The sequence below is a fragment of the Silene latifolia genome, unplaced genomic scaffold (assembly GCF_048544455.1).
Source record: "Silene latifolia isolate original U9 population unplaced genomic scaffold, ASM4854445v1 scaffold_57, whole genome shotgun sequence".
Taxonomy (NCBI): Eukaryota; Viridiplantae; Streptophyta; class Magnoliopsida; order Caryophyllales; family Caryophyllaceae; genus Silene; species Silene latifolia.
Window position 1 is genome coordinate 3,303,376 of NW_027413480.1, and position 23,844 is coordinate 3,327,219.

Here is a 23,844-nt window from a genome sequence, read left to right on the forward strand (position 1 = left end):
TTTTCTAGTTTACAACGATCCATGAAGGATCGGAGCCATGAAACATTAGTGAGAGCGTGAGCGTTGTTGTTTGGTGCGGCCATTTGTTATGAGAAATAAAAGTGGTCTACAAAACAAAAATAGAAGGAATAAAACACTTGTCGTTTTTAAAATAATAATAATACTCGTAAATTTTAATTTAGACAAGTTTTATTGCATTTATCTAGTGACCTCTACCCAACTTGATAAATGATTCCAAGACCCAAATTCATATCAACTTGGGCACGCTTTGGCGATACAACCCTCATCAATATAACTCGGTGGATTAACTCTTTAATCGATTCTACTTTTAGAACTCTTGGTCGATAAAATTACATTAATATTTATCTTTAGCCCAAAACACATCCGGCTATGGTCGAGAATACTTTTGTTGAGTTCAACCCAAATTTCGAATAAATGTGTCCATGATCCAAATCCACATTAACTTGGGCACGCTTTGACGATACAACCCTCATCAACATGAATTCGGTGGATAAACATTTATCACCCACTTCCCCTACGTAACAAGGTTTGTACCCCGGTTTGGCCGAGCACACTCCCTCACGAAATAGGTTTTCATGGTTTCTAATTTTTGGTAAGGCTAAGTCTCAATTGTTTATTTAGCGAGAGGTCATGTCAATTTATTATCTATCACGTTTCAAGTGAACTAAAGCGGTGAACTACGATAATTGTAATTGACACGGTCGATAAACTCGATTAAAAATGCATGTTTAGTTATGGCGATTTAGCGATGCATGCAAACATATAAAGAAAATGCAAAGCATAAATATAAAGTCCTAGTATGGCCTTCCTAAAATAGTAAATCTAATAAACTATTACAAATTCGGAAACCAACTCCTTTGGTCCCTTGAACTTCGGTCTTGGCCCGCCAAGGCAACACTTTCTTTGATGGACCGCCTTCTCGAATGGCACCGTCTTCAAGGAACTCCGGAATAATTAAATTACAAAATGAATTACATAATTTCCTATTATACATTTGTAATTAAAAATAAATCTATTAAATTACAAAACGGTGATACGAGATCATAATAATTACAACCGAATCGATATTCCCATACATTTCGGGTAATACCAATTAAAAACTAAGGCCATACTAAGTAAAATTACATAATTCAAAAAATTATATAAAATAAAAATATGACAATTATAAATAAAATGCAGCATTATAATATGTATGAACATGCTTAATTTTATGCTAAATCGCCTTTTAAGAGCCAATATCGTATATTTTTATAAGTTTTTATGGATTTGCGTGATTTAACTTATTAAAATCACAAAATGTCTCATAAATTCATATTTATGCACAAGTTAATTACCCTAACCATCTTAGAACTCAAAACTTAGTCTTCACTAATATTTTGACAATAACTCAACTTGATTTCTTAATATTGTTCATTATGGACCAAAAATACAAAATATGCTATAAACTTCAAATTAATTACAAAAATTTCAAATAATTTCAAAATTTGAAATTTAAACTCATGAACATTCTGGAAAAAATACCATGATACTCATAATGTTCAAAACTTAGGTTAAAAATTTCGAAAAATTTTCGAGAAAAACAATGTTGCGGTTTATCGGTTTTAACAAATATGACCATAAAAATATGAGAAAATTTTTTTTCATCAACTTTTCACTTTTAGATCTGAAATATATGATAAAAATCAACATGTGATATTTTTCTTTAGTCATGAAATATGTTTTAGCATTATTACTAATTATAGTCACTATTTATGTGATTTTTCATCAAAAATTCATAAATCATGCAAAAAGACTTCAATATAGCCAAATATTTTACACACATCTTGAAAAATTGCATGTGACAACATACTAAATTTCCATGACCAGATTCGAAATATAACTCATATTAACCTATTTACCCATTTAAATACGAGTTTAAGTTATAAAATTCATATTTCGAGCAAAACAACTTATTTTAATATGAAACTTTACAGGCCATCAGTAGATAATATATGTGAAAACATATCCAAAAACCACTGAATAATTTGAAGTTTAGCTATTTTTGTCCAAAAATGACATTTTTCTCATAAAAATCATATTTTAATGCCAATAATATATAAAATGAACAATAAAATCCATAAATGAACCAAAATATCCCAAATATATTTTAGGACCAGAAACTTTAACATGCAAAGTGATTTCTTGATATATCATAATAAACACAAAATTACAAGTTTTATTTGTTAATAAGATTAACTCGGAAAAACAATAAACCGATTTGCATGCAAACAACCTAAGGCTCATGATACCGCTTATTAGGATTCATTAATCTCATTAGTAAACATATTAATATATGAATTAATTTATTTGGTCGTAAAATAAATACAAGATCTTATGCATGCAAACATAAAACAAGGTAGAGAAGAACCCGTCACTTCTTACATTTGTGTTTCGGATTTTTGGGGCACCAACAAGATCTTCTTCTTGTTAGTTCTTGAGCTTTCCAACAATGGATGAACAAGGTTCAAATTAGAACCTCTCCCAAAAGCTTATACCCAAGGAATACCCTTAATAACCAATATTATTATGAACTAGTAATAATATTAATCTTACTTAAATTTAGACACAAAAATATAATTTTGTTCTCTTTTATTTTCGGTCAAGATAGGAATGTTTTATGAGTTTTCTTTCTCTAAAATATTTTACAAATTTTAGAGAGTTATTATTTTCTTACACTAGAAAATAATATGTTGAAGTAGTGAATAATAATGGAAAAACCATTGGCATTTTCTAGCATGAAAAACCGGTTGGGAGGGGGGAAAGGTGGCCAATACATGAGCTTGTTTTTCTACCCAAGATAAAATAGGTATGCATGGCTATAAGCTTGGGTAATCATTGTGTTTTCTCATATAAAATAATTAACACAATTTTAAACCCTAACCCTCCCCATTTTCGGTACACTTAACATAAAACGGAAGGTCCATTTTATTTTGTCATTTGTCAATTGTGACATATGTGACATGTTACTTGACATGTGAAATTGTAATGTTTTTTAACATATTAAAAATCAACATACTCATAAAATATGTCATATACAAAATCGACTAGTAATTCGTAATTACTTTTACCAAAACGGTTTATAAATTATAAATCACAACGTCTTGTATTTATAATAAATTATTCATTCAATTTCAATTGTTTCGTAAACAATAATTTTATTCTAAGTAATAAAATAATTCGATTACTTAGACCGTATCTAATTTAATCGAATTACAATAAGACACGTTAACTTTACTCACAAAATCATCCATCAATTTCAAGCAATTTAATTAACTCGTATCGGCATACGATTAATTAAATAATCAATTAAGAGTATTTCCCTATAGGTATGACCTAAGGGGATCAACTGATCACCACCGTCGCACGACAGTAATGTCAAACTCTAGTCAGCCAATCATTACCGATATGTGTGGACCAGTTAACTGTAAAATATTACATCCCTCTTGTATTCTTAAACATGAGATTTAAACATGTGATCATCATGATCGACAGTTGTGATCGCATTATTGTCGGAGGACACTTATTCCAACAGGATTACACCAAGAGGTGTTCTTTTGTACAATTCTCCTTGCATGAGAACGTATTGGGAAGCTAGTAAGCGTATAGCGCATTGTCCCCTTTTGTCCATATCTGGGGGATAGGTGTCGTTGAGTTTGAAGTTTAGGATCGCTTGGAACCACGGTTCCTCTGTGATCTCCTCTTCATCGGTGATTTGGTGCACATAAGCTGGCTCTGACCGTCGTTCGATGCATAAAGGCATTTATACCATGCTATCCGGCATATTAATCAAAGATGCAATTTTTGCAAGAGCATCTGCAAATTGATTCTCCTTTCGAGGTAGGTGTAGGTAGGTTACTTGATCGAAGAATTGGGCTACTTGGTCTATTCTGGCTTGATAAGGTGCTAAGCTTTCACTTCGGATTTTCCAAGATCCTGTAATTTGGTTGATGATCAAAGATGAATCCCCATGCACTCGAAGATTCTTGATGCCTAAACCTACTGCTGCTTGCAATCCAGTGAGACAAGCCTCGTATTCTGCAGCGTTATTTGTCACCTCGAAGTCGAGTTTGACAGAGATTGGTGTATGCTCGCCTTCAGGAGAAATGAGCAACACTCCTATTCCAAATCCTCTTAAGTTCGATGCTCCATCAAAATAAAGGTCCCAGGAGTCTACGTCGGTTTGGAGTATATCCTCATCCGGAAACGACCAGGTGTCTATTGTTTGTGTATCATTAATGGGATTTTCTGCGAAGAATTCGGCAACGGCGCGCCCCTTTATAACTTTCAGAGGTACATACTTGAGATCGAACTCTGAGAGCAACAAAGTCCATCTTGCTAAGCGTCCATTGAGAACGGGTTTCTCGAAGAGGTATTTGACAGGATCCATTTTGGAGTATATTTTGATGGAGTAGCTAAGCATGTAATGGCGTAGTTTCTTCGTTGCCGACACAAGAGCGAGGCATGTCTTCTCGAGTGGCGTGTATTTGCACTCGTACTCCAAGAACTTCTTACTAAGGTAGTAGATAGCTCTTTCTTCTTTTCTTATGGTTTGAGCTAGCATGGTGCCCATGGCCGTTTCAGTTACCGTGAGATATAAACCAAGAGGTTGATCTCGTTGAGGTGGCATGAGAACTGGTGGTTTGGCTAATATTTCCTTGATTCGGTCGAAAGCCTTCTGACAGTCATCATCCCACATGGTGTGATCTGTTTTCTTTAACTTCTTGAAGATAGGTTCGCAGATCATGGTGAGTTTCGATATGAATCGACTTATGTATTGCACCTTGCCTAGGAATCCTCTAACTTCTTTCTCCGTTTGAGGTTACGGCATTTCGATTAGAGCTTTGATCTTATAAGGGTCTATTTCTATTCCTCGTTGGCTAACAACGTATCCCAGGAGTTTACCAGATGTTACTCCGAATGCGCATTTCTGAGGATTGAGCCTCATGTTGTACTTCTGTAACCTTGAGAAGAATTTGCGAAGGTTTTCAATGTGCCCCTCTCTATCCTTGGACTTGACAATCATGTCATTTACGTATACCTCAACTTCTTTATGCATCATGTCATGTAAGAGCATAGTTGTGGTGCGTTGGTATGTAGCTCCGGCGTTGATTAACCCAAACGGCATAACTGTGTAGCAATAGGTTCCCCATTGAGTGACGAAGGCGGTCTTATGCATGTCCTCTATGGCCATCTTGATCTGGTTATATCCTGCGTATTCATCCATGAAGGATAGTAACGCGTGATCTGCTGTATTATCCACTAATATGTCGATATGTGGTAGAGGAAAGTCATCCTTGGGACTCGCTTTGTTTAAGTCTCTAAAATCAACACAAACACGGATTCTCCCATCCTTTTTAGGTACGGGTACTATGTTAGCCACCCAGTCTGAGTACTCGAAAACTTTGATGAACCCGGCTTTTAATTGTTTATCGACTTCTTCTTTGATCTTCAGAGCCCATTCTGTCCTCATTCGGCGAAGCTTCTGTTTCACGGGTTTGAAACCTGGTTTGATTGGGATTCTATGCTCTGCGATGTCCCTGTCGATCCCTGGCATATCTTTGTAGGACCAAGCAAAAACGTCTTTGAACTCGTGCAGGAGGTCTATGAAATTGGCCCTTTCGGTAGGGCTCAAGGTCATCCCTATCCTAAGTTCTTGGGGTTCTAGTTCGGTTCCTACATTGATGGGTTCAGTGTTTTCTATTACTGGTCCCCCTTCCTCCTCTTGTAGTATTTCTTTGGCTATGTAGGGAGGTATTTCGATCGAATCTGGGTCTGGGTCATCCTCAGTATCATCGTAAACAGAAATGCATTCAAGATAACACGAAGAGTAAGCAGAACCTGATTTATTCATATTAAAATTTGAGAAAAGTTGAAACAAAGAAGCCATCTGATCTGTAGTCGGTGGCGGTAAAGAGACAGCCGTTGGGACATTTCCCGAACTACTGTTACTACTTGATACTAAGCTAGGAGAAACAAGGGGAGTGGGAATGACGACAGGAGGAGACTCTCTAGGAACTTCTCTAGACTCCGACTCTGACTCTGACTCGAATTCATCGTCTTCTGGTTCTCGTTTGAACATCTCTCCTTCTCCAGTGGTGAGCTTGAAGAGTCTTCCTAGATTGTTTGTCCACTTGATCGACTTTCTCCATCCTTTCTGCTGATTGGTGTTGGTTTCTGTGATTAGTGCGGTAGGGTTGAAGTGATCGTCTTGAAGTATCATGGTAATGATCTCATCCTGCGCGGCTCTAACAAATCGATCTTCTCCAAATACTAGACTAATATATTGTTCGTCTAAGCAAGGTGCTTGACGAGTCTTGACGGTAGGAACCGTTTCTGGAGGAATGAAGTAGCAATCGTGAAAGATCTCGATTCCGGCTAGCTTCCTTTCGAGATAGTGCCAAGGCTCGGGAATTCCGTGAAAGATATCTTGACTTCCTTCCTTAACGAACTATCCATTTAGGGTAGGGAGGTAGGGTCAAATTTGGATTCCCACGTTCTTACGGTTTTGAACTTGAGCGAGTATCTCGAGAACTTCCTCTTTAGTGGGTTTGTATCCTAGTCCAAGGGGTATTCTTTATGAGTTGCCCTCTTTGTAAGGTGCAAACGTGTTCCTTCGGATAGGAGTCAAAGGCATTCCCAGGAAGTATCCCTGGGATTTGAGTATATGGTTGACCACTAAATTAGAGTAGGGATTGAAGTATAAGGGTGCCAACTCGCTTTCTATGACGCATATGCTATGGAAGACCCCAAGTTCATATACTGGATCCACAAGGACTTGATTATTTGACTTCTTTTCGATTATTACCTTGATGGGTGACGAAGTTATCGTCAACACTTTAGCATTTAGTGGGATTTTGATTTTCTGGTGGAGGGTAGATGTTACCGCTTTGGAAGCGTGAATCCAAGGTCTTCCCAGAAGTATGTTAAAGGATGCCTCAATGTCCACTATTTGGAAGTTAACCTTTCGCTCAATTGGTCATGTGGCTATGGTTAGATTAACAAGTCCTACTACTTTTCGTCGCGTACCATCATATGCGCGAACACCTTGGTTGGTAGGGGTCCAATCCGACTCTTTCATGCCCAATTTGTATGCCGTTTTCAAGGGTATGACATTGACTGCGGAGCCATCATCTACCAAAGTCATTGGCACATTCTTCTTTAGGCAAATGACAGTGATATAAAGAGCCAAGTTATGACTAGAACCAAAGGGTGGTAAATCTTCATCCGAGAAAGTAATAGGATTACTTAGCTTTGGTGATTCTTGGAAGACCAAGTTGACCACGTCGTCGGGTGTGGAGTTATGTGCCACATTTAGTTTGTCCAAGACTTGCAATAAAGCTTGGCGATGTGGGAATGAGCTTGCCACTAGTTGCCAGACTGAAAGATCAGCCTTTGTCTTCTGTAGTTGCTTTAGCAAATGGTCGGCGGAGCCATCTTCATTATCATTTGGTGCGACCACATTGGTTGGACCGTTTGCTATGGGACCATTTTGAAAAGTGTTTTGATATGGGCGTTCCGAACGAGTAAGGTGGTCCACATCTTGATCTTCATAATTTTGGACTATTTGCTCACTGATTTTGACTAGGTAGTGTTCAGTGAGATACTCATCTTCATCATCATCGGCCCATATTCCATTGATGGCAGCAAGTTCCCTCATTCTTATGATTTCGGCCTCCAATTGGATAATTTGGTTGACTAGTTCATCAACCATGGCTACTACTTCTTGCATTGTAGTGTTTTGAGAGAAGACCAGTGGTGTACGTTCTTTAAGTGTGGCGTTGGGATCACGCAGGGTTGCCACTGCACTCTCTAGTTCCATGACTTGCCTATTCACACTTTTTACCCATGCAACGAAATCGGTGATGGTTGGGGAAATGGTTAAGTAGTTCCCTTCATTCTCTATTGCATGAATTTCATCTTCGACTGGAGAAATGAGGTGTGAACAATTTATGGTAGATTCTTCACTTGTAATCACTAGAATTCTAAGAGGATTCTGAGTGTTGTTAGGCTTACCTCCAGGCGGTATTGGTAGGCGACCGTCTTCAATCATGTCTTGAAGCACATTTTTCAGTTTGTAGCATTTCTCTGTATCATGTCCCTAGCCTCTATGGTATTAGTAGTACGAATTCTCATCCCAGAACTTGGATTTCTTTTCTGGTTCGGATGTAGGGCCTATGGGTTGAAGTTTACCCAGTTTCATCAACCTTTTTAGAGCATTGGAATATGTGTCCCCAAGATTTGTGAATTTCCTTGGTGGGTACTCCTCTTAGATGACTCGAGAAGGTTAACTTCATTAGTTTTGCTAGTAGAGCCGTAAGAACGAATTGTTGAGCCTTGATATCCACGACCTACCATTTTGGACAAGAGCCCTTTACGGATGTCATCTTCGATCCTTGTTCCTAGTACGGTTAAGTCTTTGAAGGTCTTAATGTTTTGGTACCTAAAATAACTTGCATAGATGGGTTTTAGGTCGTCCACGAATTTCTCCACGAGGGTAGCTTCATCTGGACGTTCAACAAGTTGAGTACTAGTCTTCCTCCACCTACTTAGAAAGTCGGTGAAAGCTTCTTTGTCATTTTGGGTAAGAACCTCTAAAGTGCGCATGTTGACTTGGATTTCAGCATTATCCGCGTATTGTTTGGCAAACTCAATTGCGGCATCATCCCAGGTAGCGATCTTCTTATACTCTAGAGAATAGAACCATTGTTTCGGGATGGTGTCAAGAGATGAAGGAAAGATGCTTAAGAACATCTCGGGTTTAATGCCTTTGATAGACATGTAGTCCTTGAAAGCACGGATATAGTTCAAAGGGTTTTCATGCCCCTTGAATTTAGGGATATCTGTCATGTTGAAGTTGGTTGGCAACTTGGAACTCACGGCTTCATATTTGCGATTATTTTCCCTATAAATCTCATCCCCTTTGAGATACATCAATTGTTCCTCCAAGTATTGGAGTCGTTTCTCAGCTGTAGTCATACCTATGGGAGGGTTTTCGTCCCCGAAGTTATTCACAAATTCATCAGACACTTCACTTTCTCGAGGAGGCATCCTCATTTCCACGGCATATATTCGGCCTTCGATTGTGTCAAGGCGATCGTAAACTTGGTCTTAAGTGACTTGGAGACGAGCTAGCGCGGCTAGGATTTGATCATTACCATTCTGGAGTTGGTTGAAGTTCACGTCGCTTGTTTCAGGCATCTTGGAAACTGGATAAGAGATCGACGACGAATCAAAACATGATCGACCATTCTAGCACACTTACTCGAAAAGAAATGTTTTGACTCGTGAAGTGGGAGTGTGCCACTTGTGTCAAGTGAGTTTTGAGGAAATGACAAAGTTTGAAAATGTTCGTCCTAGTCAACTTTAGTGTAGTTGTAGGAGTGGACTCGAAGTGAGGTTTTGAAATGGGTTTTGAGGCCCGAATTTTGACTCGACAAGAGTTTCGACTGGTTTTGCGCTAATATTAGGCCTAAGTTTCGAAATCTTTACATTTTAAAAAAAGGATTTTGATTTTACAAAAATCGTCATGGTTTTGTTTAGAAATGGTGATCACATATGGTACAAACATTATACAAGCATTATGACGGGATGTTGCGTGCATTTAGAAGGGTTTTGGTTTTAAAAGGTGGGTTGCCATACCGAACAATCAAACCCGAGGTCTGTGAAGAGGCTCGTACAAAACAAGAGTAAGGCCGATTCCTAGTCCATTTCCTCAAGTAGTGAAAGTCCTTGATACAAACAAGAGTAAGTACCATGGTATGGTTGATGTCAATCGCTAACCATCCTTAGGCCCAAATAAGAATTACTACCGTTTAGACGGGACGATTGGTCGAATGGGTTGGGTTGGGCCTAAGAAGGCCGAATGAAACGATCTAGGAAGACCGAGTTATGAAAACCGACAATTGTCTTGTACAAACTATTCCCTAACCTTGTTCAAGTTTCACCCTTTTGGCTACACGTAAGTGTATTATCCCCAGCGGAGTCGCCAAACTGTGGACGCGGGCCCACGGGGGCGAAAAGCGAAGCAAGCTTTTCACTCTTGGTTTGTTTGCATTTGTGGAGTCGCCACCAATTTATTGTGGAAAATTGGAAACCGTTCGAATACCTCGTGTCATGTCAAGACACAAAGTAATGACATGAACACTAAGCACTCGTTACCCTTACCATTCTATGTCTAGAATTACTCTTCTGAATGCCAATGAACATGGATGTTCACAGAGATCTGGAGTAAGGGGTGAGAGTACGTATTAGGAAGCTCTTTTGATCGAACACCTAATCCCGCCCGCCTCGATAGCGGCCTCTACTAATGATTAGGGAAGTTATCTATACTCGATATGTTGTCGATTATATGCATGCAATGCAACATCCAATAAATTAATCCTAGCGTGTGAGAATTAACTAAGTCGGTTAACAAGTAATTTAACATTCAATTAATGTCGAGGTAGAAATTTAGGTTAATTGCATGTGAAAGCATACAAGCAATACCATAAAAGAAATACGATAAAAATACAATAAAGAAAATTACAATAATTACATGGGATTTAATGATTTATGTCGAAAATACATTTAAAACGGATGGTTTTAGAAAAGAAAGAATAAATAAATTAATGAACAGAAATTAGGTGATATTACGAGTAATAGTAACTTAAGTACGTAAGCTAAACTAGGTCAAAGCAGAAATGGTATTTCAGGGACAGAAATCAACCGGGAACAGGCGCAGCAGAGCCGCGTCCCTTGGAAGAGGCGCAACAGTTGCTGCGTCTGTTCCTGGGTTGAGTTCTGACTGTGAAGCCGGAACTGCATCTCGTTAATGTTCGTTGGTAAATTTAATGGTTGATTAATGGATAATTGACTCGGATGAAAGTGATTAACAGGTTATTTACATGTGATTGAGGTCATAAAAACGATAAAAGATGAATGAAACTAATTAGGATGAATTATTTACAAGATTAATGAGGTTATTAATTACAAATCAACAAACTATTGAATTAATTAGATTAAACAGGTTATTAGAACGGCGATGATAAACAGGTGAAAATATATCAATGGTGAATTCCAGAGACTCGATATTAATGAATCGAACTTCTAAAAACCCGAATTGATTTTAATGACGAAAACCCGCAAATATGAATTATAAGGGATTTAAGTCGGGAATTTAAAAGATGAATTAAATAATAAAGATTTACATGTTAGAATTATCATATTAGTATTATTGTGTTGAAAGAAACATGAACAATTGAAAGCAAAATAAAACATACAGACGAACAAAAGACGAAGGAAGAAGAAAGGAAGCAGGAACTGCGACAGCCTCAGGAAGAGGCGCAGCAGTTGCTGCGTCCTTTCTCGACGTTTGTCTCCTGATAATCCGTAAAAAGAGTTTGAAATAAGGTTTTATAAATCGGTTTTAAACATATTTTTGACATAAATCTTACAATATTGATTACGAAAATAAAGAACAATAAAGAAGGATTTACACCCTCAGACTTACATGTTTGATGAAACGAGATGAACTAAGATAACGTTTAGTGATGCTCGACTCGAATATAGACGAAAGTGCCCTCTTAGGAGGAAAACAAATAATATTGATTAAAGTTGATTTATGTGGAGTTGGTCAAATTGGTCGGTCATGCAAACGAGGCTAGTACTCAGAAATATCCGAGCTTACGTGGTCGAATGTTCAAGCACGTAGACGCCAAAAAGTAAGAACGTGGTCTAGAATGCAAAGAGAGAAGAGAAGGGCAGACACTCGCGTGAGAAATATGTGAGACCGAAGGTCTCTATTTATACTAATCACACGGAGGAAGTAGGGTTTTCGGAGAAACTTTGGAAGTGAATCTCGAAAAGATACGGAAAATACGCAGAAAAGGACTGAGGAAGAGGCGCAGCAGGAGCTGCGTCCCTTGGAAGAGGCGCAGCACCTGCTGCGTCTTTTCCTCAGTGGTTTCCTCCTGCGGAAGAAAGATTTTGGCGTTTCTATTATGGAATAGCGGATTAATCTCGTTTCCTTAATATTTTGTGTGAATATTACGGAAGATATTTTACCAAAGATCAAAAGATTGGAAAATATGGAATAGAAATATCCGGAACATTCCAGAACATTCTGACTCGGTTTTAGAAAATGAAGACGGTTTTTTGACCCGGACTCCAAATGTACTCTAATTACTGCCAAAACGACCGAATCGGCACGTAGATGACAATTAAGAGGTAGACACAAGTGTTTGAGCGATCACTTGATGATAAACTTACGAACTGTCACAAATCGTTCCTTATACCAAACATGCGGCCCAATCATCACCCGGTGGTTTGCGGGAGGTGCAGAAATGAGGTATCTACAAAAGGGTGAAAAACGGAGACCACAAGGTAAGATTCAATCACTTGAGATACCGGAGTGGAAATGGGAGTCGATCTCTATGGACTTCATCGTGGGGTTACCAAGGACTCAGCAAGGTCATAATATGATTTGATTGATCGTCGATCGTTTAACAAAGTCAGCTCACTTTATCCCGATGAAAGATATTTGGACTAAGATGCAGCTAGCTTTGGGATACAAGAAGCATGTGGTACAGTTATATGGGGTACCAAAGGATATAGTGTCAGATCGAGATGCGAAGTTTATATCACGGTTTTGGCAAGAGTTGCAAGACTTGATGGGAACTATCTTAAAGATGAGTACAACATTTCATCCTGCGACAGATGGTCAGACCGAAAGGACTATCAAACTTTAGAGGATATGTTACGAGCTTATGCCATGGAGTTTGGTGGAAGTTGGGAAGATAGACTGGATTTGATCGAGTTTTCATACAGCAACAGTGTTACACCCCTGATTTTCGCCTAAAATAAAACTAACTTTTACATACAAAAATGGCCGAAATACAAGGATATTATAATTAATATATAAAGTCTCTTATTACAAATCGCTTTTAAATATAAAATAATACAAAATGGAACCAAAGCTTTATTAGGTCTTTAGTAAAAATCTTCCCTTGAAATAAAAATCCTTTTGAACAGCAGCGGAAGTAACTTGAAAACGAAGACAGAAGACAGAAAGGAACTACCCCCATGACGAGTAGCCCAGAAGGGAGAAAACACGTCAGCCGGAAAGCTGAGTAACAGATAATACCTCAATATAAGCAGAATAGTTTTTGGTCATGGCGTGGAAACACAAACATGTAAAAATAAAAATAAACAGAGAGAATAATAAAAACAATCCCCTTTACTAATCTTAATCAAAGCCACTCCATAATATAATGTACTCTCTCAACCCAACAATTCACAAAATCTCTACTTATTACTTCTCATAATATAATACTCCAAGTAACCAGATATCGTATTCTCATCGTCGACCCTAAGACCAAGGACAAGGGGTGGGTGAACCGGCGGACAAAACCGCAAAACAATATTTTCATCTCAATATCGATTTCAAACAATATAACTAACTCAATAACCATGGTCACTCTGGACCGTAAACATAACTCGGCTCAAAGGCCCCATAACTCATAACTCAATACCAGTAACCAAATTTTCATCTCAATTTCAATATCGATATTGTCAAAAGGTCCAATAATAGACCGTGCTCAACACTTAGAGAATAACTCTAAGCTACTCACCCATGAATCTTAGTCTAAGAAATCAACAATTTAAACACAATACTACAAATCCAATCCCGTAAAAATCTAATCTCAGTGCACAAAACGTAATTCAATTCCCACTTAACAACTCTTAATTGCCAACTAACAGAAGATGCTCAATCCTTGTTTTTTTTTTTTTTTTTTTTTTCGCTTGTGTCTTAGTTTTACCAAAGAACTCATCCCACACATATAATCTCACGGGTGAATTTCTCTTATAGCTTATAACCATACTATCATCCAATCCGTCTCACACAACCATAATACAACATTAACCTCATCATATCGAATTGTTCAACTAACCCATTCGCAACCCGTCTCACCAATAACAAAATTAACTTAACTTATCGATAGAAAATATCGATTATTAATATAAAAACCAATCGCTAATAAATAAACACGGATAAATTCTCAGCGCATTAATAACTAAACCAATTAATAGCAGTTAGCAAGTAATTCATATAACCTCAAACGATAATATTTATAATAGGATCGGTAGAATCGTGTTACCTTAATTTATGAGACTCATCCAATAATTACATATAAGGTACTCGGAAATCGACCCACGAAAATCACGAAATCAGGAAATAGCTGAGGAAAATTGATGAGGTGTGATGAAAAAGACCACCGTACCAATTGGCATAGAGTTGATCAAAAGAGTAGAACTATTTTGTAAATAATAAAGATGACGATGGTTAGGACAAGTTTATGGACAACAATGAACTAACATCATAAATAGATGATGAAAGCCTTAGTAAGTATAAGAAGACGGCTGAATGACAAAGACAATAAGCTAGGGAAACTTAAAGAGAATATTTATGGGAAAAGGAGAAACGACAAAATAAGGAGACACAGGGTTTATAAACTATTTTTTTTTTGGCAATATTATATTAAAATAACCAAATTTAGTATTAGTTAAAAATATAATATTAAATATATTTCGGGTATTACAAACAGCTATCACACCAGTATTGGGATGACACCTTTTGAGGCTTTCTATGGCAGAAAGTGCAGGAGTCCGGTATGTTAGGATGATAGTGCTGAGGCTATGGTGACACCTATGCGAGGGGTGATGATGTTTGGCAAGAAAGGGAAGTTGAGTCAGAAGATTTATCGGCCCTTATGAGATTTTGGACCGGGTAGGTGAAATAGCCTATCGGCTAGCTTTACCACCATCACTTGATCGGGTCCACAACATGTTTCATGTATCACAACTCCGGAAGTATGTGAGTGATTGATGTGACCATAATTAACGCATATTTAGCCCCCGAATTAGCCTTGTTCCCATGCTTTTTAGTGCATATTTGGGTCATTTCTTATCTTTAGTTCTTTGTTTTGCATATTCTTTGAGATTTTGATCCCTTGGTAGGAAAGGAGTAAGAATCTTGCATTTTCATGGCAAAACGAGACTAAATTGATCGAATTTAATGACCAAGCATCAAGGAGAGACAAGATTAGAAGGCCTTTGTACATATTATAGTAGAAGAGCAATGTTGAGAAAGGATCCTTGAGTCCCCAAGGAAATCCCCAAGGAATTTATGAAGAAAAGGGAAGAAAAGAAGAAGATATGTTGCTGAGTGACAATCCGAGCGGATTGTCACCAATCCGTCCGTCCCGCAGCTGCACAATCCGTGCGGCTTTGCTCTAATCCGCTCGGATTCCACCTCCACAATCCGACCGGATTCCCTTGAATCCGCTCGGATTCCAACGCCAGATTTCGCCCGTCCCGACCTTATTCCGCCCGGATTCCAAAGACAAAGACGATTTCCTCTTCTCCAAGCTACAAAGAAAGAAGCCCTTCTCTCGAAAAATACCGGCTCCTCCTTGCTCAATCTAAAAAGTGTAATTACTAGTTTAGCCCTTAGTTAACCCTAATGCATCCTCCCTAATTTCCACTATAAATACCCCATTAGTCTAATTAGAGGAGCATGTTCTTCTTATCAATAACTAGAGTAGTTAATATCAATCAAATCTCTCTTTAGTATTGTAATCAACGATTAATCAAGTTTTAATACAAGTTTTATTTCCTTAATCTCTCTTTTGTTCATCCTTTATTTTGGGTAATTGAAGATTATTTGGGTTATTGTTGGGAGATTGACAACCTCTCAATCAAGCATTCAAGTACTTCTTTTATCTTTGCTTTATTATTGGAATCATTAGTAGGTATAATTCTCTTAATCCCTTTTTAATTATTGTTAATTACTTTCATTTATTCATCATGTTTCATATTGTTGGTATGATTGACAACCTTGCTAGCATGATCAACATGATAATGAGTGAGTAGTCTCTTAGCTAGGGTTAATGGGTGATTAGGGGAAACCAACATGGGGAATGATTCATGCTTAAATTAATATGCTTTCATGATTTATTTGCTTGCTTGTTTTGATCTCAACTCATGCACATGTTATATTTGATGAAATGCTAAGCCTATGAATCCTTGCATTTACTATCATCTTCTATCTTTTCAATGAGACTTGTAAGACATAACCCAACTCGAGTCTCATTAGACCATGCTTGTTGTTGAGTAGGGAAGATTAAGTCGACTTGTAGGTGTTGTACAATCTAATCGATTCGGCTCCGGGACCCAAACTTTCCTAGGATTGTAAGATATAACCCAACTCAATCCATCACAACAATAATTGCTTGCTTATAATTTGAGAACATGTTTGTATGATCATGTCCCATGATTCCCCTATGATCCCATGACACCCTAGTGCCTTTAATCAATTGTTTACACCCCTTTAATTCATCTTGCTTGTTTATTTTCATTGCTATTTTAGTTTAGTGACCTTCTACATCAACCCAATTTGTGACACCCCTTAGACACCACTAGTTTCAATAGAAATCTCATTTCAACTCCCGTCCCTTGGGATCCGACCTTTACTTGCCTCTTTACTAATTGTAGAGTTGGTTGTGAAGTTATAAATTGTGTTTTGATTCGACCGTGACCCAACGACCACATCTTAATTTGTGAACACGAAACGGACTCGCATCAAAAATGGCGCCGTTGCCGGGGACGGTGTTTGTTTGATTTAGATTTCTTTTTATTGTTATTAGTCGTGTCTTTCTTCGCCTTATGGAAGTAAAACTCCTCAAGGTTTGTTCTAATTGTTTTCAAGTTGTTTGATATTTTGCATGTCTAGAAGGTTACAAGGTGATTTGTTACCTTTTGACCGTGAAATCGAAAGAACCTTGACGAACAATAGGAGACTTGTTAGGAGGAATTTAAGAGGTATTAGTGAAGTTGTTCAACCCACTAGTGAGTTCGTCAATCCTTTCGCAATAGAAGGAGAGGAGAACCCATTACACAATACCCCACAAAATCCACCTACAATGCCTAAATTCTCATCACACTCCGTACCCACCGAGGAGAATCTACCAAATGGTACTCCTACACCGCAACATCTAACCGGAAATTTTATTGCCAAGTCCGCCTTCATCCAATTAGTTGAGAGGAGCCAATTTGGGGGGATGCCTAGTGAAGACCCTCATTCTCATATGGAAACCTTTTGCGACTATTGTGATGCAATCTCTCAAACGGGCGTGACTCAAGACCAAATTAGATGGGTCTTATTTCCTTTTTCCTTAATCGGCACCGCGAAGCAATGGTTGAAGGGCCTTGATAAGGCCACCCTCGGAATAGATTCTTGGAAGAAGTTGGCTCTAGCTTTCTACAAAAATTCTACCCACCGGAAAAGACTAACATGCTAAGAGCTCAAATTACGGGTTTTAAGCAAAGGGATGAAGAATCTTTGTATGAAGCTTGGGAGCGGTTTAAGGGAATTTGTCGCTCATGTCCTCACCATGGACTTAGCGAATGGTTTTTGGTACAACAATTTTGGAATGGTTTATATGAAGATTCTAGGAACATTCTCAATATGGGATCAAATGGAATGTTCACCGAAGTTGATGACAATCAAACATGGAACAAGATTGAGGAAATGGCGGTCCATAACTCGCAATATAGTAGACCTCGCAAGGCTACTAGAGGAGGAAAGCATGAAGTGGACTCCGTTACTCAATTGGGTGCTCAACTTAGTGCTCACATTGACACAATCAACTTGAAGTTTGAACAAGCTATGGCTAGACTTGAGGAAAACTCAAAATCATCAAAGCATCATGTTAATGCCATGACGGCATCCTCATCAATCCCAAGTGGGATATGTGAGAATTGTGGAACTTTGGGGCATGACCAAGGTGAATGTAGGGGAACAAATGAACAAATGAATGCTTTCCAAGCATACAAGAGTGGTACCCCTTATTCCAACTTTTACAATGAAAACACCAAATTCCATCCAAATCTCTCATACAAAAGCCAAAATGTTCAAAACCCTCAAACAACATACACTCCACCACCCATGAGAAACCAAAATCAAAGACCCTTTTACAATCAAAACCAAGGTTACCAAAATCAAAATCCATACAATCACCAAAATGACCAAGGTTTCGATGTCCAAAAAGCGGTCCTCCAAATGCAAAAGAATCAACAAGAATTTTTCACTCAAATGCAAAAAGATAGCCAAGCAAAGGAAACCACCATCAACAACATTCTAGCTCACACCAAGATGTTGGAAACACAATTGACTCAACTAGCATCTTCAAGCTCACAAAGACAAAAGGGGCAATTACCACCTCAAAGTAATCCCCCTAGACATGAAACGGTTAGTGCCATTCACTTGAGAAGTGGTACAAGGTATGAAGCACCGAAGAAGCAAGTTGAGGATGAAGTTGTGGAAGCTAGTGAAAAGGAAGAAATTGTGCAAAGCTCCAAAGATGGAGAATCATCAAAAGAAGAAAGTTCCAAGAAAAATGAAGACAAGATCAAGGAGAAGGAGCCCATTGTGATTAGACTTCCTTTTCCAAGTCGTCAAGCCAAGCCCAAATTTGATGATCAACTTGGAAAGTTCATGGAAATTGTGAAGAATTTGGAAGTCTCAATTCCTTTCACGGAATTAATCAATCACGTCCGGCCTATGCGAAATACATGAAAGATATCCTCACAAAGAAGAAGTCGATCCGGAAGCTTGAGACTATCGCCTTCACTAAGGTGAGTAGTGCAATACTTCAAGGAGTTCACCTCCAAAACTAAAGGATCCGGGAAGCTTCTCAATACCGTGTACCATTGGCGACACGACGATCAACAAAGCCTTATGTGATCTAGGGGCTAGTGTGAGTGTCATGCCGTACTCGGTGAGTAAAAGGTTGGGGATGGGAGAGCTTAAATGCACCAACATCACACCCCAAATGGCCGATAGATCGACGAAGACACCATTAGGGATATGGGAAGATGTCCCCATGCGAATTGGGAAGTTTTTCATCCCGGTGGACTTTGTCATTGTTGATATGGAGGAAGATTCCAACATTCCAATCATTCTAGGAAGACCTTTCCTACACACCGCGGGTGCGGTGATTAATGTGAAACATGGTGAGCTCACTCTAGAAGTGGGAGATGAAAGCATAACTTTTAATCTTGACAAGACTATGAGAGCTCCTCGTTTGCATGAACCATGTTTCATGATTGATCATTATAGCCGAAAGGATGAGAGGAAGAAATCGGAACTCCAATGGAAGAAGAAAATTGAAGATGCTCCATTCAAAGAGCAAGTGAATTGTGACAAGGAGAGCTTGCAAAGCTCATCAAAATCAATCAAGGAAGAAGAGGATGGCCTCATTGGCCAAGAGAAGAAATTGGGAGAGTTGTCTCCATCTAAGCAAGAGATTTTCAATGATCAACTTAATGAAGTTTGTGGTCTTTGGGACAACGAATTTGAAGGGATTTTTAATCCCTACATTGGTAATGCCATCGATCAAGACCGACAAGAAGGGCCAAGGTCTATTGAAGACCTCTACCATGATAATGAACAAGCTTTTGATTACTTCTTCAAGGTGTTGAGCAACATCAACAACACCTTGAACATGCCCCCTTGACATCTCATCAAGAATGAGAGTTTGGTGGAGTCCTCCCTAAACCACCACTTGTAAATATTTCTAACTCCCTAACTTATATTTCAATTCTTGTATTGCATTTTTTTGTCATCTTTGGTTTTTTATTTACTTTGATCAAGATAATTGTCTTGTTTGAGAGAAGTGAGGGAGGGACTAACAATTTCAATTGATGTGTAGTGCTTTACCTTAGTGTGGGGATGACAATTGCCTAGGCTATCCATGCCTTAGTAGTGCCCCCACAATGAAGAACACAAGATTTGAAGAAAGAATAGAAGAATGGTAAGGGAAATGCATTGTGCACGGATGGAACTGAATCCGAGTACACAGGGGAAGAATCCGAGCAGATTCCACAGAATCCGCCCGTCTTGATAATCCGAGCGTCTTTGCGAGAAAAGACGCCCGTCCCGAATCGAGCTGAATTTTGAAAATTTCTTGATCGTGGATCGAATCCGGACGTCTGGCGAAAGCAATCCGCCCGTCTTGAAGAATCCGCCCGTCTTGAAACAAAGACGTCCGTCTTTGCAGCTGAGGAAAACAAGAAAAATTTCCTGGACTTAAATCCGTCCGTCTTCTAGCAAATCCACCCGTCCCGTGTCAAGCAAATCCGAGCGTATTCCATCGAATCCGCCCGTCTTTAGGCGAGTTTTGTAAAGCCCAGAAAGAGCAGAATCCGCACGGATTGCCCCTGCAGATTCGAAAATTTCGGTCTCTTTAAAACCCCTCCCACCTTCATTCATTCATTCATTCATTCATAAACATTACCCACAACATCAAAACCCTCATTCTCTCCATCACCAAAACAAAATCCCTCAACAACATTCACCAAAAACAAATCAAATCATCCTTCCAACAACAAATCAATCACTCCTTCTTCAATAAAAATCAAAACCAAGCACAAAATCTTCAACCTTTGAGTCGATTTTTGATTTCATAAAGGCAAAGCCTTTCACCTTTAAATCGATTTGGGTACACTACAAATTGAAGATTTTTCATTCTTTTCTTGGTTAGTTCATCAATGGCAAGGACTAAGGGAGCAACAAAGGCAACAAAGGCACCAAAGGCTAAGGCACTCTCACAAAGGCAAAAGGCTCTTCAAACAAAGAAAGCATTGGCTATGGTGGTAGCAACACCAAACTTGGAAATGCAACAACAACAACAACCTTCTATGGGAGCAACAACACCTTCTACTCCGGAAATTGATCAACTTTTGCATTATCCGGAGGTAACTTTTATTTCCGAAACCCATAGAAATACCTTTGTCAAGTTTGATATGAAGTCATTACAATCCACCAAATTTATATGTGAAGATACCTTAGAAAAATTGGGTGTTCTTGAGCAAACTAGAGCCTTTTTCAATGCCATGGGGTTGAAGAAATTGTTTGAAACAAAGGAATTGACATACCCCTCCCTTACCTTGGAATTTTTGAGTTCTTTGAAAGTCACCAAAGTTGAGAATAGGGAGAATCTCGAGTTTCGTCTAGCTAATGTTAGTAGACGCATTACCTTTAAGGAATTGAGTGAAATTTTGGGTCTTAGTGATGAACCGCGTTATTTTAAGAATTATGGAAAGTATGACCCCGAACCTCTTTGGGAGGCAATTTCCGGGAGGAAATTTGAGGACTTTCATGCGAGTCGTGCTCTTATGGTCCACCATCCGGGCATAAGAGTATGGCACAAGGTCATGGGAAACACCATAATTGCAAGGAAAGATACCAACCATTTCACCAAACTTGATTTTATTCTCCCTGAATCGGCTTTGAACATTGGACGAGTACACACCAAGCCTTACAATTCTTTGAGGCTCTTGGTAGATAGATGGCTCAACATTGATTGTGGGAAGAAGGGCACTACCGTTATTGTCAATGGCGGCCTAGTCACTATCCTAGCTAAGCACTTTGATCCTAACTTCAATAAGGATAACAAGTACAAAGCAAAGGAAGGTGGTCATCTTGTTGATTTGCATACTATGATACACAAGTACAAGTGGGTTGCCCATAACCCCCTTGACACTAAGTATGGATGGCTCACTAGTGAAGCTAGATCGTTCACCTTGCCTTCAAAGATTTGTCTTCTAAGCGTCTACCGGACCAATTATCTACTTCCCCTTTCTAAAGAGGCCGAGTATATTATTCAACAATAAAAGGGTGATCTTGAAATTCCCTCCTCTTCCATTGTCATACCACCTTACCCCTTTGAGTATGAAGAGTTCAAGCCGGAAGGAGTTGAAGCTAGAAAAGATTATGTGACTCTTCTCATGCAAGCAATGCACAAGCAAGCCTTTGAAGACCGGAAAAATGCTTACTTGGCTCAATATCCACCCCTCCTACACTTAGCTAGGCAAGGACTACTTGATCCATCTTGTCCTTTGCCTAGTTGGGCGGATAGAGAAGTCCTATTTCCGGGTGCATCTAGGGTCGTTTTGGGTGACAATGAGGTTGTTGGTAATGATGAAGAAGTTGATGATAACATTGATGAAGAAGCAAGTGAAGAAGGAGAAAAGGATGGTGAAGATGATGATGAGCAAGATGAGGAAGAAAGTGAAGAAGCAAATGACAAGGGAAGTGGCAATGTGGCCACTTCTAATGAGGAAAGTGATGGTGATAGCATGATGGAAGATTAGCAAGCCTTGGAGACTCCTACCCTCTCATGGTTTGTCTATTTCTCTCTTTGTTTTAATTATAATTTTGATCATTGTTGAAGTAGTCCTAGCACCATAGAGGACTCACACCTCGGTACCATTGAGGTGTTCTCATTTTATTGTTCCCATTTTCAAAATCCAAAATGACAAATTAGTTTCATGCATTGCATAGTGTGTGCATGAACTACACCCATCCTTGGACATTAGATATAGTGTCTCACTCGGTTTGGGGAAGTTAATGCATACACAACGGGAGGTAATCTAAATTATCCTCTCCGTCATAACAAAAACCATGCATCATGTAGTGTAGCTTAGTGTAGATTGCATTTAGTATAGAAATCATGCATCATCTTTGCATAATTTCCATCATTTTGGCCATTGAGGACACTGCCCATATTAGTGTGGGGATGGGAATTCTAACATTTAACTCTTATTCAAAAATCCAAAAAATTGAAAAATCTCAAAAATCATAAAAATTTGAAAATTGAAAACCCAAAAAAATGTTTATTTCCTTTTATAGTCTTGTATATATTGTCTTGTATATATTGTGTTTGTTCTATCCTTATTCACATTGATTGACTACGCCACATCCGAGACATGAGGATCATGAAGACCGCATGGTATGATCTTTCCAATCTCCTTTTTCCTCTTTATGTTAATGACTATGTGGCTTTATTTTGATTGATGCGGTATAACAATGTGAACTTAGGACTTGCATTTAGTTTATATGTCATATTAGTTGATAGAATCACTTGCATTAGGATGTTTATATTAGTTGCATCATGGCATGTAGTTGCATGTTAGAAATATTTTGAAAAATGCCTATTTAGGAACTTTGACAAGAGCAACTAAGCCATTACAAATACTTGTTCAACTTAAGACTTTGCCTACTAGAATGGTTTTAAAACACCCTAGATAGTGTCATACTAGTGTCTTTTGACCCATGACCCAAGGCCTAGTCAAGGGTTTGCATGTGAGTCACCTATCCAACCACGTGATGCGATGTGGACTTGGTTAACTTGTCTAGGTGACCTTGTTTGACCTTGTGGTAAGGCAACCCAAAAATATTTTCTATCAATAAGCTTGAAGTGCTCATTTCAAAGAAGTTTTGTCATGTGGAAGTAATGTAATGCCAAGGAAACCTCAAATGTTATGAATTGTTGAAAGTTGAGAAATTTAAGTTGTTTTGATGGAGGCGTACCACTTCGATGTGCTTTGGTGCGGGATCCATTGAATGGGCCCCCATACGGTTGTGAATTCGGCCGCCCAGAGACAGAGTGACTATCACCCCGAAACGCTATTGTCTAGAGGTTAACCGGTTGCCTAATAAGCGATTGGCGAAAGCAAATGACACTAGCCCGGAAGGGACAAACCCCGTCTTAAATTTTTGAAATGTGAAAGTGAAATGAGGACAATTTTGAATACTAGTCATATCCACCCGTTGTGAATAAAGATTTGAGCATTTCATTCCCAAAAAGCCTTTTGTCAAGCCACTTGGTCGAGCTTGGGACAATCCATGACCTTTACTTTTGTAGAGAATTCGAGACTTGTCATGTCACATGCTACTAGCATCAT

The 23,844-nt window shown here is 38.7% G+C and overlaps 1 non-coding gene across 1 annotated transcript; it reads right to left on the bottom strand.

Moving 5' to 3' along the window:
* Positions 1 to 17,389: 17,389 nt before the first annotated feature.
* On the bottom strand, positions 17,390 to 17,496 carry LOC141639847 (small nucleolar RNA R71). Its single transcript, XR_012542710.1, has one exon. It is a non-coding gene; the product is annotated as a small nucleolar RNA R71 (small nucleolar RNA).
* Positions 17,497 to 23,844: the final 6,348 nt, after the last annotated feature.